This window comes from Macaca nemestrina, chromosome 10, assembly GCF_043159975.1.
Source record: "Macaca nemestrina isolate mMacNem1 chromosome 10, mMacNem.hap1, whole genome shotgun sequence".
NCBI lineage: Eukaryota > Metazoa > Chordata > Mammalia > Primates > Cercopithecidae > Macaca > Macaca nemestrina.
This window is the reverse complement of record NC_092134.1, coordinates 132,173,131-132,191,265: the sequence shown is the minus strand read 5'-3', so window position 1 is coordinate 132,191,265 and position 18,135 is coordinate 132,173,131. Positions and strand designations below refer to the sequence as shown.

The following is an 18,135-nucleotide window of genomic DNA, read 5'->3' as shown; positions in this document are numbered from 1 at the left end:
GAGCAAATATTGTTAGTGCTCTCTGACTGAAGAGAAAATGAGGCAATGAAATTAAATCGTTGGCAGCAATTGCCCAGTCCTGATTTCCCTGTCTTTGGGAGGATCTTAGAAGTATAACAAACTGGGAAGAATGGAAGAAGAAAAAATGAGATAAGAAACTATGGAAAGGCACCTTAGAAGTGTTCTCATCTAAAGAATAGAGGAAGCATCAAATATTAAAGAAAAAAAAAAAAAACCCTCTCTTGGTGCAGGGAAACATGACTGAATTTGTAGGTAATGCACTCCAGCCTGGGGGACAGAGCAAGACTCAGTCTCAAAAAAATGTAGACTTAGGCATGAGGATCACACCATAGAAATACTTGAAACACATAGTTACATCACTGTCCCCAGTCTCATAATAAACCTATCATATCTTAGAACATGGAAAGTTCTAACCCTACTGGGTTTGGATTATCTTATTTTTTGTTTTGTTTTGTTTTTTGAGACGGAGTTTCGCTTTGCCGCCAGTCTGGAGTGGAATGGTACAATCTCGGCTCACTGCAACCTCTGCCTCCCGGGTTCAAGTGATTCTCCTGCCTCAGCCTCCCAAGTAGCTGGGATCACAGGCACACACCACCACACCCAGCTCATTTTTGTATTTTTAGTAGAGAGGGGTTTTCACCATGTTGGCCAGGATGGTCTCGATCTGTTGACCTCATGATCCACCTGCCTTGGTCCTCCAAAGTGCTGGGATTACAGGCGTGAGCCACTGCACCTGGCCTGGAGTATCTTCTTTTTACAGATGAGCAAACGGAGACACAGTGAGGTTAAGTAACTTGTCCAAAGTCACTCAGCTAGCAAAATAGCAGAGCCAATATTTGAATCCAGGTAGCAAAGTACATGCTCTTAACTGCTTTGTCAAACACTTTTTGTAATCCCTCGGAAGACTATAAAAAGGATTGTCTGCAGTTTCCCCCAACTTCTTAGTAAAGTTTTACTTAAATATCAATGCCTGCTGTTTGGGTTCATGCTTAAGTAGCATTTACTAACGTGTGAAAAATAATGTTACATACATTATAATTTGCCACAAAGGACCTAAGAATCCATTAACTGAGCATCACTTCCAAAGATTCAACAAAAAATTGTTACTAACACATACATGATTCTTCAAATACGTATGGATTCTATTTTGATAAAGTATAACTCCATTTAAGTCACAAATGGATTTTCTACAGTCATAGAAGCTTTTTATCAATTATGCTTTTTCTCGAACTTCAGGCATGAAAAAATGACTGTATTGTAGGTAACTGTAAAATGTTTTGAGGTTTCAAAAGGGACCCACTGGCATGCTGGGACAAAGAGGGTTTAGCAGAAAATCCTGAGTTTAGTGGAGAAAACATGGCTTATTGCCTAATAGAGTGGCCAAAAGTAGGTCAGAGTCCCTGACAGTCACAGCTGGTAAGGAGTGATGTCACTAGAGAAATGGGGATGGGGGAGGTGGACTTTAAGGTGGGGAAGTAGAGAGACCCTTTGAGGGGGTGGAAGAGGGGAGATTTACAGAGGCAGGTTTTAAGTCAGCCTTTTGTAGGCTGATTGCAGAAACAGCTGAAGCCCCATTTTCTCCTCCCTATACCCAGCCTGTGTCCTCCCAGGCCTCATTCCCCACCTCTGCATCACCATCAGATCCCCTCTGCTGGAGACAAAGACACCAGAGAAAGGAATGGGGAGAAAGACAAACCTGAAAAGGAGTGATTTCAATAAAAGAGAGAAGGATGAGGAAAAAGTGAAGGAGACTTTAATCAAATCCAGGGAAACATGACAGAGGGGAAGAAATAACAAAGGAGAGAGGCAGATGGAAAAAAGAGTAGAATAAGTACAGGAGGAAAATATGGCTGAATGAAACAAAAGAAAGATTAATGAATGGAGCAAAAGTAGTGTTGGAAATATAATTTCTATTAATTATTTCAGTTTAAAATATTAATTAAGCAAAATGCTGGGAAAGAGAGACATTATAATGGTTGCAATTTGAAGTCAAAATATGTAGTTATAATGTTTTGGCAACAAAGCAAAACTAGGATGCTCCCAACTAGGACGTCTCTTTTCAGCCCACATTCAATCTAAAAGTTATGCCGTCCTTGTGTTTACCAAATCTAGAAGAAAATCTCATGACTGAGTTAAATATCTTATTCCACATATAGGTAGCCCCTGTTAAATTTTGCTAATAAAGTAATAACAATAACCATCTTTAGAATGTGGAGATAAGGTATATTTTATTATCTCTATTTTGAAATATGTCATGCACGGCCAGGCACAGTGGCTCATGCCTGTAATTCCAGCACTTTCGGAGGCCGAGGCAGGCAGATCAGCTGAGGTCAGGAGTTCCAGACTAGCCTGGCCAACATGGCAAAACCCCATCTCTACTAAAAATAGAAAAAATTAGTCAGGCGTGGTGCTGGGCGCCTGTAATCCCAGCTACTTGGGAGGCTGAGACAGGAGAATCTCTTGAACCCAAGAGGCCGAGGCTGCAGTGAGCCGAGATCCTGCCACTGCACTCCAGCCTGGGCAACAGAGCAAGACTCCGCCTCAGGAAAAAAAAAAAAAAGAAATACGTTGTGCACTTCACACATTATTTTAAACATACACACAAATTCTCTAATCCTGTTCAATTAATCCCTGGATCAAAACTGAATGTCCTTTCATTATGCTTAACAGCCCTCCTTTAAGAACAATAATTTTTTTAATCATCTAAAAACAGTAATGCTCATTTCTGGATAATTGTTAAGGTTTAAATATCCTCTGGTATAACCAAAATATACCTGTAATATACATTATTTCAAGATAAACCATCCAGAAAGAAATTGGGGAGACTAAGAACTGGAGTACCAGAAGAACTAAAAGTATACAGTGCCTACATCTGAAAGAATGTGTTGTTTTTCTTTCTGCTCTTCTTTAAAATTTTCCTAAGAAAATAATTTCTATTATTTATCTTTTGTTTTCTCATTCCCCTGTCCCTAAATCTCCCTTTTCTTGTCTCTTATTGTAACAGCTTCTGTTTCCCTCTCATGTTGCCCCCATATTTTCTTCTAAATTCTGACTTTGTTGTGTCTTGGCTTAATCTGCCAGACTTCCACTAAACTTTCAGAGCTGGAATCAGAACAGTGCATTTGGCAAAAAGTCAGCCACACATACCACACAACCACAAACAAGCACTCTGGCTGCAAGATCTTTTCACCAATCCACTCCTGTTTCTTGCAGTCAGCAATTCACAGGTTCATCCATGATCTGAAACAAGCAACACATACATTCTCACACATTTCACATGCGCATGGCCTCTGCAGTCAGCTCACAAAGACACAATGTCTGCAGAAAGGTCTTGCAGCATACACAGGCAGTGCATTCTCCACCCCTTTCATAAGCTCTTCCTGAATGGCTGTTTCTTCTAGACACCTCCTCCCCTCATGCTGCCTGGCAATGACTCCCCTCCTTTTCCTGCAGTTCTCCAAGTCCTAACTGCAGTGCCATCCATCACTCTCTTAACAGATCCTCAGGCAAAGCAATTGTTTCTTGAAGGTCTCCCCAGTCCCCTGCTTTTTTTTTTTCTTTCCTGACTTGGAACTTGTTCTAGCAAGAGGACTGTCAGAACAGAATCTCCTTATGGAACACAATAATGTAGGCTGGTCCCCAGTACTCTAACTCCCTAATTTGTTTCAATAGATTTTAATTTTGACATGGATGGCTGAGGGAGAAAGCAGAAAGGAAGGAAAAAGAGAAGAAAATAGAAAGGAAGAAAGGAGGGAGGGGAGCCCTGGTAGAAATTTCATTTTGTCCAGGACAACTTGGGCAAAAGCAGAGACTTACAAAGGAAAGACAGCAGAGGCGGAGAGGAAATGGAGCAAGAAGTGTGAAAATAAAAGGAGAAACAAAGAAAAGAGGGAAAAATATGAAAAATAAGTTGTAACGTTTCTCTGGAGCTTTTTGTTTCTGGAGTGACCACAGAAGGAGGATGGAGATATTAAGAAAAAGTTAACAGGAGAAACAGTAATGAAGAGGAAAATCCTTTGATGAGGTTGTATATTTTGAAATGTCCTAAAAAGACAAAATAATCATCACAAATGTCTGCCACAAGGGAAATTTAAACTCCTAATTTGAAAGTACTCGTGATGCTTAGAGAGGAAGCACATTTGAATTTTACTTAGATTATTTGCCCAAATATTACAGTATTCGAGACACATACAGTAAACGGATCATCCTGTATTTATCTGGCAATCATGCCCTCAGGGGGATTCAGGTACTTACTCAAATTTGAGAAATACTGGTATAAAGTAAGAAAGCCTGCATTTAGTGAACGCATCTGAATCAGAATCACTTGAAGGTGGTTGCCAAGTACATATTCTTGCCCCACCACAGACACACCAAATTGAAATCCTCAGAGAAAGAGCAGAAGATTCTTCATGTTGTTATACATTGATGATTCTGATGCGCTAAAGTTCATAAACACTGATTTCTCCATAATCCCTCTGTGGAGCCCTCTCCAAATCTGCATAGGATTGAACGCTGCATCTCTATATATGCAGCTGTCTATACAGCATTAACCTTTTAAAAGTCAGTGGAGGCCGGGTGTGGTAACTCACACCTGTAATCCCAGTACTTTGGGAGGCCAAGGTGTGTGGATCACCTGAGGTCAGGAGTTCGAGACCAGCCTGGCCAACATGGTGAAACCCCATCTAGACAAAAAGACAAAAAATAACCAGGCGTGGTGGCGGGTGCCTGTATTCCCAGCTTCTTGGGAGGCTAAGGCAGAAGAATTGCTTGAACCCAGGAAGCGGAGGTTGCAGTGAGCCGAGACCATGCCCTTGCACTCCAGCCTGGGCAACAAGAGGGAAACTGTCTCAAAAAAAATTTTTTTTTTAATTAGTTGGCCGGGTGCAGTGGCTCACACCTGTAATCCCAGCACTTTGGGAGGCTGAGGTGGGCAGATCACCTGAGGTTGGAGTTCGAGACCAGCCTGACCGACATGGAGAAACCCTGTCTCTATTAAAAACACAAAATTATCCAGGCATGGTGGCGCATGCCTGTAATCCCAGCTATTTGGGAGGCTGAAGCAGGAGAATTGCTTGAACTTGGAGGCAGAGGTTGAGGTTTCGGTGAGCCGAGATCATGCCATTGCACTTCAGCCTGGGTGACAGAGAGACTCCGTCTCAAAATAATAATAATAATAAATTAATACAAGTCAATGGAAAATGAAAATAAAAATACAACATAAAATCTGTGGAATGCAGTAAAAGCAGTACTTAGATGGGAATACACAGCAATGAATGCATATATTAGAAAAAAAGAAGCCAGGCATGGTGGCTCACACCTCTAATCCCAACACTTTGGGAGGCCGAGGCGGGCAGATCACTTGAGACCAGGAATTCAAGACCAGTCTGGCCAACATAGTGAAACCCCATGTCTAATAAAAATACAAAAATTATCCCTGGTGTAGTGGTCCCTGCCTGTAATCCCACCTACCTGGGAGGCTGAGGCAGGAGAATCCCTTGAAAACTGGGAGGGGGAGGTTGTAGTGAACCAAGATCACACCACTGCACTCCAGCCTGGGCGACAGAGAGAGACTTTGTCTCCAAAAAAGAAAAAAAAAGAAAAAAAGAAACATCTAAAAATTGCCGAATCTCAGCACTTGGTGAGACCAAGGTGGGCAGATCAGCCCAGGAGTTCAAGATCAGCCAGGGCAGCATAATAAAACCTTGTCTCTACAAAACATACAAAAATTAGCTGGGTGTGGTGGCTTGTACCTATAGTCCCAGCTACTCGAGGCTAAGATGGGAGGATCGCTTGAGCCTGGGGAGATTGAGGCTGCAGTGAGCTGTAATCACGCCACTGCACTCCTGGCACAACAGAACAAGACCCCATCTCGAAAAAAAAAAACCTAAAAATAAATAATTGAATTTAAGTGTCTGCCTCAGGAAGCTACAAAGGAAGAGCAAATAAATTTAATATACACAGAAAAAAAAAGCATAGATATAACGAAACTGTAAACAGGAACTGAGAAAACCAATAAGAACCAAAAGCTAGTTCTTTGAAAAGTTCCATAAAATCAATAAGCCAGGCTAATTAATTAAAAAATAAAAATAAATTAAAAAGAGGGATGAGACAAATTAATAATGTTAGAAATGAAAGAGCATGGCCGGGCGCGGTGGCTCATGCCTGTAATCCCAGCACTTTGGAAGGAAGAGGCTGGTGGATCGCCTAAACTCAGGAGTTGGAGACCAGCCTTGACAATAGGGTGAAAACCCTGTCCCTGGCTCTGGCTGAGCGGTGGCTCACGCTTGTAATCCCAGCACTTCGGGAGTCCGCGGCGGGCGGATCACGAGGTCAGAAGATCGAGGCCATCTTGGCTAACATGGTGAAACTCCGTCTCTACTAAAAATATTTAAAAAATTGGCCGGGCGTGGTGGCGGGTGCTGTAGTCTCAGCTACTTGGGAGGCTGAGGCAGGAGAAGGGCGTGAACCCGGGAGGCGGAACTTGCAGTGTGCCGAGATGGCGCCACTGCACTCCAGCCTGGGAGACAGAGGGAGACTGCGCTCCAAAACAAAACAAAAGAAAACCCTGTCTCGAAAAAAGAAGATAGCTGGTCGAGGTGTCACGCGCGTGTGGTGGGGAGGCGGAGGTGGGAGAATCGCTTGAGCCTGGGAGGCCGAGGTTGCAGAGAGCCGAGATCGGGCTACTGCACTCCACCTTGGGTGACAGAGTGAGACTCCGCCTCCAAAAAAGAAAGTAAGAAAGAATGATGAAAGACTGCCGGGCTCGTTGGCTCACACCTGTAATGTAATCCCAGCACTATGGGAGGGCAAGTTGGGTGGATCAGCGGATCAGCCGAGGTCAGGAGTTCGAGACCAGCCTAGCCAACATGGTGAAACCCAGTCTCTACTAAAAACACAAAAATTAGTCCGGGCGCGGTGGCTCACGCCTGTAATCCCAGCACTTTGGAAGACCGAGGTGGGCGGATCACAACGTCAAGAGTTTCAGACCAGCCTGGCCAATATGGTGAAACCCTGTCTCTACTAAAAATACAAAAATTAGCCAGGTGTGGTGGTGGGCACCAGCTACTCGGGAGACTGAGGCAGGAGAATCGCTTGAACCTGGGAGGCGGAGCTTGCAGAGAGCTGGGATTGCCCCACTGCACTCCAGCATGTGAGACAGAGTGAGACTCCATCTCAAAAAAGAAAAAATAAATAAATAAATAAATAAATTAGCCAGGCATGGTGGTGCACACCTGTAGTCCCAGCTACTTGGGAAGCTGAGGCTGAGATTTGGCCACTGCACTCCAGCCTGGGCAACAGAGCGAGATTCCATCTTAAAAAAAAAAAAAGAAAAAGAAAAGAAATGAAAGAGCAGGCATCACTACAAATCCTATGGATGTTAAAATATCTGTCATAGATGTAAAAATCCTCAAAATATTAGCAAACTAAATGTAACAATTTAATAAAAAGAATTATATACTGCAACCAAGGCAGGCTCAATATCTGAAAAATCGATTAATGCAATCCATTGCATCAACAGACTAAAGAAGAAATATCACATGATCATACCAATAGATGCTGAAAGAGCCATTTGACAAAATCCAACAGCCATTGATGATCAAACAAAACCAACAACAACAAAAAAAACTCTTGGCATTTTTAAATGAAATATGGGATAAAAATAAAAACTCTCCGAAGACTGAAAATAAAGAGGAACTTCCTCAACTGCATTAAGAACATCTACAAAGAAACTACAGCTAACATCCTGTTGGGGAGAAACTTGAAGCTTTCCCACTAAGACAAAGGACAAGACAAGCATGTCTTCTCTTACCACTTTTCAATACTAGCTAATGCAACAAGACATGAAAAGGAAATAAAATGTGTACAGATTGAGAAGGAAAAAATAAAACTGTCCTTGTTCGCAGATGACGATTGCCTATAAAAAAAGTCTAAGAGAATTAAAAAAAAAAAAAAAAAACTCCTGAAACTAATAAGCAATTCTAGCACAATTGCAGGATAAAAGGTTTACATACAAAAATTAATTGCTTTCTTATCAGGGATGAGCAAGTGTAATTTGAAATAAAAAAACACAGGCTGGGTGTGGTTGCTCACGCCTATAATCCCACCACTTTGGGAGGCCGAGGCAAGCAGATTGCCTGAGCTCAGGAGTTCAAGACTAGCCTAGAAAACGTGGTGAAACCCCGTCTCTACAAAACATGCAAAAAAATTAGCCGGGCATGGTGACGTGCACCTGTAGACCAAGGCGAGAGAATCACTTGAACCCAGGAGACTTGAACCTGGAAGGTTGCAGTGAGCCACTGCCCTCCAGCCTGGGCAACAGGGTAAGACTCTGTCTCAAAAAAAAAAAAAAAAGTGCTGGAACAACTGGACATTTACATGGGAAAAAAAAATCTAGACAATAGACACAGACCTTACACACTTCACAAAAATTTACTCACAATGGATCACAGACCTATATGCAAAATGCAAAAGATACCACTCCTATGAGATAACATAGGAGTAAATTTAGGCCGGGCATGGTGGCTCATGCCTGTAATCCCAACATTTTGGGAGGCTGAGGCGGGTGGATCACTGGAGCTCAAGAGTTCGAGACCAGCCTGGCCAACATACTAAAAATACAAAAATCAGCTGGGTGGGGTGGCATGTGTCTGTAGTCCCAGTTACTCAGGAGGCTGAGGCAGGAGAATGGCTTGAAACAGGAGGCAGAGGTTGCAGTGAGCAGAAATGGTGCCATTGCACTCCAGCCTGGGTGGCAGAGCAAGAGTCCATCTAAAAAAAAAAAAAAAAAAAAAAGGAGGCCGGGCGCAGTGCCCCACGTCTGTAATCCCAGCACTTTGGGAGGCCGAGGCGGGCAGATCACGAGGTCAGGATATCAAGACCATCCTGGCTAACACGGTGAAACCCTAGGAGTGGCGGCGGGCGCCTGTAGTCCCAGCTACTTGGGAGGCTGAGGCAGGAGAATGGTGTGAACCTGGGAGGCAGAGCTTGCAGTGAGCCAAGATCATGCCACTGCACCCCAGCCTGGGCAATAGAGTGAGACTCTGTCTCAAAAAAAAAAAAAAAAGGAGAAAATTTAGATGACCTTCAGTATGGCAGTAACTTTTCAGATACAACACCAAAGGCATAATCCTTTGAAATAACTTGGAAATAATTGAGAACTCCCATTGATAATTTGACTTTATCAAAACTACAAACATCGGTGGAGCACAGTGGCTCACGCCTGTAATCCCAGCACTTTGGGAGGCTGGGTGGGCGGGGGGTGGATCACTTGAGGTCAGGAGTTCGAGACCAACCTGGCCAACATGGTGAAACTTTGCCTCTACTAAAAATACAAAAATTAGCCGGGTGTGGTGGCAGGCACCTTTAAGTTCAACTACTCCGGAGGCTGAGGCAGGACAATTGCTTGAACCTGGGAGGCGGAGGTAGCAGTGAGCCGAGATCGTGTCACTGCACTCTAGCCTGGGAGGCAGGAGCGAGACCCTGTCTCAAACAAACAAACAAAAAAACAAAACTACAAGCATCCACTTTGCTAAAGAGAATGTCAAGAGAATGAGAAGACAAGCCAGACTGGGAACAAATATTTGCAAAAGACACTTCTGGAAAAGGCATATTATTCAAAATAATACAACTCTTAAAAAAAATTTAACCTAAATTTTTAAAATGGGCAAAATATCTGAACAGAAACCACGTCAAAGATATACAGATGGCAAATGGGCATATGGAAAGGTGCTGCACATTATGTTTTATATGTTATAAACACATTATTATATGTTATTGGGGGCATAACAATTAAAACGTAAGACACCACTATGCCCCTGTGAGATTGGCCAAAATTCAGAACACAGACACCATCAAATGCTGGGGAGGCTGTGAAGCAACAGAAACTCTCATTCATTGCTGGTAGAACATAAAATGGGACAGCCACTTTGGAAGACAGATTGGTGGTTTCTTACAAAACTAAACATGCTCTTACCATGTGATCCAGCAATCATACTCCTTGGTATTCATTCATAGGAGATGAAACTTATTGCCACACAAAAACCTGCACATGAATGTTTATAGCAGCTTTATTCATAATTGTCAAAACTTGTGGGCAATCAAGACGTCCTTCAGTAGATGAAAGAATAAATGAACTGTGGTATGGTCAGACAATGGGATATTAATCAGCAATAAAAAGAAATGATCAGGCCTCCAAAAGACATAGAGGAACCTTAAGAGCATATTACTAAATGAAAGAAGTCAATCTGAAAAGTCCATATACTGTATGATTCTAACTATATGACATTCTGGAAAAAAACAAAACTACGGAGATGTTAAAAAGATCAGTAGCTGCAGGCCGGGCGCGGTGGCTCACGCCTATAATCCCAGCACTTTAGGAGGCTGAGGCGGGCAGATCAGCTGAGGTCGGGAGTTCAACGTCAGCCTGACCAACATGGAGAAACCTCGTTTCTACTGAAAATACCAAATTAGCTGGGCGTGGTGGTGGACTCTGAGTGATGATGTGTCAATGTAGGTTCATCAGTTTTAACAAATGTACCACTCTGGGTCAGTGATGTTGGTGCTAGAGGAGGAAATGCATGTTAAGGCGAGGAATACATGGGAACTCTAACCTGCCTTTCAACTTTGCTGTGAACCTAAAACTTCTTTAGAAAATCAAGTCTATGTAAAAAGAAAAACGGGTTTAAGATGAGGCATGTTTTGCCATATTGCCCAGGCTGACTCAGCCTCCCAAAGTGCTAGGATTACAGGCACCACGCCTTGTCTTTCTCCACCATCTTTGGTTTGTTTGTTTGTTTTTGAGACGGAGTTTTGCTCTTATTGCCCAGGCTGGAGTGCAATGGTGAGATCTCGGCTCACCCCAACCTTCGCCTCCCGGATTCAAGCGATTCTCCAGCAGGCATGCTCCACCACGCCCGGCTAATTTTGTATTTTTAGTAGAGAAGGGGTTTCACCTCATGTTGGTCAAGCTAGTGTCCAACTCCTGACCTCAGGTGATCCGTCCACCTCGGCCTCCCAAAGTGTTGGGATTACAGGCGTGAGCCACCGTGCCCGGCCTTTCTCCACCATCTGAAGCAGTTAGTATTACTGATGGAAATGGGTTTGACCATTTGTTTCTTTATATTTGGGGGAAATAAAAAAATAAGAATCACTTGTTGCTCTTTCCCACGAAATTCTTGACTCCTTGACTGATTCATCTTTTAAAAATATCAGTACTCAACGCAGTGCCTGGCATTGAGAAGGAAACCGACTATAAATGAAGTACAGGTCTTAGTCATCAGGAGCCTTTCATCCTGTCAGGCATAGTTCAATATTCTTGCTACAAGAACTATATTAGCAATCAACTAAAGTGTAAACCCCTTGGAAAGAAAAGCAACTCGATGGCAAGGCTCTGGAGGTTATTTGTTGCCCTCTTGTGTCCCGTTTTAGGAACTACAGACTCTTCCCTCCACTTTCAAGAATTCTGATTCCTTGTATGTGTTTTTTAATTTACGTATTCTAAGAAATACATTTGTTTCTCTACAACCTCACACAGAACACTTTTGACACCAGATGTGCGAGTTTTTTTTCCCCACCCTGACCAGATTCTCCAACACCAGCTGGGTGTCCTACAATCCAACTCAATACTGACATTATCTACCTGCAGTCATGTCAGATCCCACAAGCTCAGAGCTCAGTCCCATAAGACTGCTCCCACCCAGATGCCAATTGAAAGTCCCGGTACTTCTGACTGACCAGCTATAAATTTGGGGGTTCCCATGACCTCCTCCTTGCGTTCCATCATTTGCTAGAATGGCTCACGGAATTCAGGAAAACGTATTACTTACCAGTTGATTATGGAAGATGAACAGCCGGATAAAGAGGTCTGGAAGAGTCCTGAGCACAGGGTCTTCGGTCCCGGAGTTGGCGTGCACCACCCTCCTAGCAGTTGGAAGCAGCCCACGAATCCATAAACCCGGAAGCTCATCAAGACCCACTGTTCATGAGTTTTTATAGAGCTTTATTTCCAGCCCCCTCTCCCGCCTGCTTCCCGAAGGTCAGTGGGTGGGGCTGATAGTTCCACTCCTCTTATCCCTTGGTCTTTACCTGAGCAGTTTCATCCGGAACAGGAGCCACGCCTTACGTCATGTATTAACGTAGCACAAGTTCAGGTGTGACTGATGTTATGCAAGATCAGGGGCTTGTTGTGAATAACAAAAGACACTCTTATCACTCAGGAAATTCCAAGGATTTTAAGGTTTCTGTGACAGGAACCAGGCCCAAAGACCAAATGTATTTTTTATTATACCACACTTATTCTATAAATATATATATTTGTACAATTGCTTGTTTACATTGGCAGCAACCCTCAAAGCACTGGTATATGAAGACCAGACCTGCCAGACGCGGTGGCTCATATCTGTAATCCTAGTACTTTGGGAGGCCGAGGAGGGTGGGTCGCTTGAGCTCAGGAGTTTGAGACCAGCCTAAGAATGGTGTCCATATGCTATGGTGAAACCCCATCTCTACAAAAATTAGCTGGGTGTGGTGGTGTCGACCTATAGTCCCAGCTACTCGGGAGGCTGAGGTGGGAGGATCGTTTGAGCCCAAGATTGTGCCACTGCACTGCAGCCTGGGTGACAAAGTGAGATCCTGTCTCAAAAAAAAAAAAAAAAAAAAGACCAGACCTAAAGAACAGCAGCTCTGACCCCAGGAACAAGGGGCTTGTAATACATAATGCTTCGTCGTAAGTTTGTTTCCTTTAGATGGTTCTTTTAGATCTAGCACACACAACTTTTTAGAAGACCATTCCATAATAGATGCAGGTCAAGGTCACACATTAAAATCTGCCCTAATTGTCATTTTGCTGGGAATGAGAGTCCCTGACTGTCTTGGGAAGATCTCTAGCGACGCTTTTCATCTTAACTGAATGAGGCAGTGCCCTCTGCAGTCCAATAACTTCAATGCCTGAACCCGGACAGTATAGCGGTGTTACAGGAAAGGGGTCCCGATCCAAACCCCCAGAGAGGGTTCCTGGATCTTGCACAAGAAAGAATTCAGGGCGAGTCCACAGTGCAAAGCAAAAGCAAATTTATTAAGAAAGTAAAGGAATAAAAGAATGCCTACTCCAAAGACAGAGCAGCCCCGAGGGTGACTGGTTGCCCAATTTTATGGTTATTTCTTGATGCTATGCTAATAAGGGGTGGCTTATCTATGCCTCCCCTGTTTTGACCATATAGGGTAACTTCCTGATGTCGCTATGGCATTCGTAAACTGTCATGGCATTGGTGTGAGTATAGCAGTGAGGAGGACCAGAGGTCACTCTCGTGTCCATTTTGGTTTTGGTAGGTTTTGGCTGGCTTCTTTACTGCAACCTGTTTTATCAGCAAGGTCTTTATGACCTGTATTTTGTGCTGACCTCCTGTCTCATCCTGTGACTTACAATGCCTTAACCCTCTGGGAATGTAGACCAGTAGGTTTCAACCTCATTTATCCCGCTGCTATTCACGATGGAGTTGCTCTGGTTCACATGCCTCTGACAGCAGGATGACTCGCAGGCTCCGCTCAGGCCTCACCTCATCTTTCACTAGTTGCTGTGAGAAGAAATATTTTTCTTGGTTTTTAAATATGAAAACAAGATCTTGTTGTTCGTGGTCTAAAGGAGAATACAGAGTAGACATGAGGCCGTGCATCACTTGGACTGTGTGAAGAAGGCATGAATTTGCTCTGCTACCACTTGTCCAATAAGCTGCTCGAGTTCTTGGATGGAATCATTACTCAGCTCCTGGATACTTGGAAACTTCTGTAGCAAAAGGAAGGCTTTAACTTTTCCAAATCCTGGAATCTGCTGCACATTTCAAAGAAGGAATGGGTCGGGTGCAGTGGCTCATGCCTGTAATCCCAGCACTTTAGGAGGCCCAGGCAGGCGGATTACTTGAGGTCAGGAGTTCAAGACCAACCTGGCCAAAATGGTGAAACCTCGTCTCTACTAAAAATACAAAAATTAGTCAGGCGTGGTGGTGGCGGGTGCCTGTAATCCCAGCTATTCAGGAGGCTGAGGCAGGAGAATCACTTGAACTTGGAGGTGGAGGTTGCAGTAAGCCAAGATCATGCCACCACTGCACTCCAGCCTGGATGACAAAGTAAGACTGTCTCCAAACAAAAACAAAAACAAAGAATAAATGGCTCAGAAAACAGAGCCCCTTTCTTCATGAGAAAGGATTTTTCTAGAGCTCTTTGGTTTGCTCTTCAAAGCATCCTGTGAGGCAGGATGCTTCCATCTGGCTGGCCATCCCAAGGTCAAGCACAGTGAACTTCTGTATGGCTGGAAAGTATTGTTCACTCATATGAGCTTTTTCGACTACTACAACCCCTTGAAGATAACTGGAATTCCTAACCTGACCAAGCCTCTTTATGTAGCTATTTTCTGGCTACTAAATCAGCTTCAGTGACATAAAGAATGAAGAATCTGCTAAATAGGTAAAAATCTGATGTCAGACCATCCTGAAAAATGAGCTTAATTTTCCTTTGCATCCCCTGCACCAGCTGGAATCCATGCTATTTCTCAGTGACCACAATGAGGGAAATGCAAGACAGAGCTTGAACAGTCTCTCCTGCACACAGCCCTGCATTCCAGAAGCTAGGGCCTCTGGCAGGATCTCATCTGCAGAGTATTCTTTCAAAGACTGAAATTATTTGCCAATGTCTTAGAAAAAAGAAAGACTGCCGGGCGCAGTGGCTCATGCCTGTAATCCCAGCACTTTGGGAGGCCGAGACAGGCCGATCGCCTGAGGTCGGGAGTTCGAGACCAGCCTGACCAACATAGAGAAACCCCATGTCTATTAAAAATACAAAATTAGCAGAGTGTGGTGGTGCATGCCTGTAATCCTAGCTACTTGGGAGGCTGAGGCAGGAGAATCGCTTGAACCCGGGAGGCGGAGGATGCGGTGACCCAATATCTCACCATTGCACTGCAGCCTGGACAACAAGAGTGAAACTCAGTCTCAAAAAAAAGAAAAGAAAAAAAGAAAGACCGGCTGGGCGTGGTGGCTCATGCTTGTAATCCTAGCACTTTGGGAGGCCAAGGTTCGAGGACCACTTGAGTCCAGGAGATGGAGACCAGCCTGGGTGACATAGCGGGACCCTGTCTCTATTTTTAAATTTAAAAAATATATATTTAATTAAAAAACAGAAAAATAAGAAAGACTTCTGAGCTTTTGAAGAACTGCAAGTAATTCAGTATGGCTAAAAAACAAGGGAGAAGGCTGGGCGTGTGAGCATGGTGGTTTACACCTGTAATCCCAGCACTTTGGGAGGCTAAGATGAGCTGATTGTTGAGTCCAAGAGTTTGAGACCAGCCTGGGAAACATGGCAAGACCCTGTCTCTACAAAAATAAATAAATAAATAGATAAATAAATAAATGAATAAAATAAATTAGCCAGGCATGGTGGTGCATGCCTGTAGTTCCAGTTACTTGGGAAGCTGAGGTGGGAGTATCACCTGAGCCCAGGAGGTGGAGGTTCCAGTGAGCTGAGATCATGCCACTGAACTCCAGCTTCGGTAACAGAGCGAGACCCTGTCTCAAAAAAAGAAAAAAAAAAAAAAGGCAAAGGTTCTGGGGTGGGTGGGTTGGAGCACTGATGACACAACATAAAAATATTATGAATAGCTGTGTATGTCATGCTAAGGAGTTTCATCCATATCCTAAGAATAATGAAGAGTGTTTATAGTTTTTAAACCAGGGAATGACTTAATCAGATTAGTGCTAAAGAGATTACTCTGGCTGCTTTGTATCATAAAGATGGGGAAGCTTGGATGGGAACTGGGGGGTCACTTAGGACTCTGTTAGAGTAATGACTGAACAGAGCTGAAGCCGTGTGGAAAGAATAGAAGATGGATGGATTTGAAAGATATTAAGGAGGTAGACTCAGTGGGATTCTAATGATAAAGGGTGTGGTGTGTGATAAAGGGTGTGGTGTGTGTGCTGGGACTCAAGTTAGGCAAAGAGAGAAATTGAGGAAAATGAGGATGATTCACACATATTTCAACTGTGTGACTTAGTAGATCATGGCACCAGTCTAGCTGAGGGCGGGGGTGCACTGTGCAGGAAGATGACAATTCTGTCCCAGACGTGTTGAGCTATTAGGGATTTAGCTAGATCAACATTTATCCACACATTTGTCTTGAGCTTTTCCTGTACTACAGGTGGTGGAAAATGAAAAACTACATATCCAAGACTCTCCTACAGCTAGAGTTTGAATGTGATTTAGGTTCCAGCGACTGTATATGCTAGAATGAGACTTGAATTAAAAACCAAGCTCAGTGAGAAGAACAGCAAGGAGTGAGCATCCAATTTCTTAGTGTGGACAATAGCACAGCCAGGGTGGTTCTCATGCCCAAGTGGTGACATTCTAATATTGGAAGATGGCCCCTAGATGGTGGGAGAAGCAATAGAGTCCCTTGGTAGTCACTCCTGGGGGCTCAGACTAGAGTGTTTCTTTAGCTTTTCCCCTTTCTGAGTGGACTTTCTGTAATTAAAGCCTGTCTGACTCAAGGTGTCTATGGGATGTTCAAACAATGATGTGCTATTGCATATTCAGACTTAGAGTTGAGGACATAGATATGTGAAAATAAGTACAATGTAAAAGCTGCTGAGCTGCGTGTGGTCGCTCACACCTGTAATCCCAGCCCTTTGGGAAGCCGAGGCAGGTGGATCACCTGAGGTCAGGATTTCAAGACCAGCCTGGCCAACATGGTGAAGCCCCATCTCTACTAAAAGTACAAAGATTAGTCAGGCGTGGTGGTACACACCCTTAGTGCTGGCTACTCAGGAGGCTGAGGCAGGTGAATCACTTGAACCCAGGAGGCAGAGATTGCAGTGAGCTGAGATTATGCCACTGCACTCCAGCCTGGGCAACAGAGCAAGACTCTGTCTCAAAACAAAACAAAACAAAACAAAACAAAACAAAACAAAACAAAAAAACAAGCTGTTGGGGGCCGAGCACAGTGGCCCACTCCTGTAATCCTAGTACTTTGGGAGGCCAAGGCTGCGGGATCACTCAAGCTCAGGATTTCAAGACCAGCCCAGGCAACATGGTAAAAACCTGTCTCTACAAAAAAATACAAAAAATTAGCCGAGTGTGGTGGTATATGCTCATAGTCCCAGCTACTGGGAGAGCTGAGGTGGGAGGATCGCTTGAGCCTAGGAAGTCATGCTACTGCACTCCAGCCTGGGTGACAACATGAGACTCTGCCTCAAAAAGAAAAGCTGTTGGAACCCCTCAAAACGTTTAAACCTTGACAGAGATGAGACTGATCTGAGTCACATATGGCTATAACATGTTTCTCAGATTATAGATTAACTCGTTTTCTCATTTTTCTTGTCCCGTACAATGACTAGAGAAAATTAAACGACGTCAGGGACAAAAACCTCCTGCCTTCTTAATTAATGACCTTTGTTACAGATTAACTTTTTCTTTGTTGTTCTGCCTTGCTTAGACCAGACGACAGAAAACCCATGACTATTACACTTCTGTAAAAAAAAAAAAGAAAAAGAAAAACAAGAAAACAACTATATGTACTCTCCCAAAAAGAAACACTTTTATAACCATTCAGTTTGCTATAACTATGTGCCAACCTTGTCTAAAAAGAGTTGTAATCCTGCTCAAAGTTCCTCTGTCTATATAAATAAACCCTTAACTTCCTGACTTCACAAAGCTGACTTTCTTCTTTTGGAGTTGATATTTCCAGGTGTGCCATCTTCACACTTTGCACTGGAATAAACTGTTTTGAAATTAGATCCTGACCCTTTTGATTATTTTAGGTGACAGATAGAGTTTAGACTGAAGTATAGATCTGGGAGAATAAACCAATAGATGGTAAATGAAGAATTGGGAGTGGATTGAGGAGAGGGAGAAAGTACAGTAAAAAGAGAGGTGGCCAGGCCAGAACTTTGAAAACCAGCACTTAAGAGTAAACAGAAGAAGAAGAAGAAAAAAAAAATGTAAAAGAACACTAGAGAGGTGTTAAGAGGAAAACAAACATCTGTGATATCATAGATGTCAAGAGGAGGGGACATTTCAAAAGTAGGGACTGGTCAGCAGTGACTAATGTTTCAGAAAATAAGAATGTAAGAC

At 43.4% G+C, this 18,135-nt stretch overlaps 1 pseudogene; it reads right to left on the bottom strand.

The window, feature by feature from the left end:
- Positions 1 to 13,170: 13,170 nt before the first annotated feature.
- LOC105463178 (Fanconi anemia core complex-associated protein 24-like) lies at positions 13,171 to 14,417 on the bottom strand (annotated as a pseudogene).
- Between the last annotated feature and the right edge of the window lie 3,718 nt (positions 14,418 to 18,135).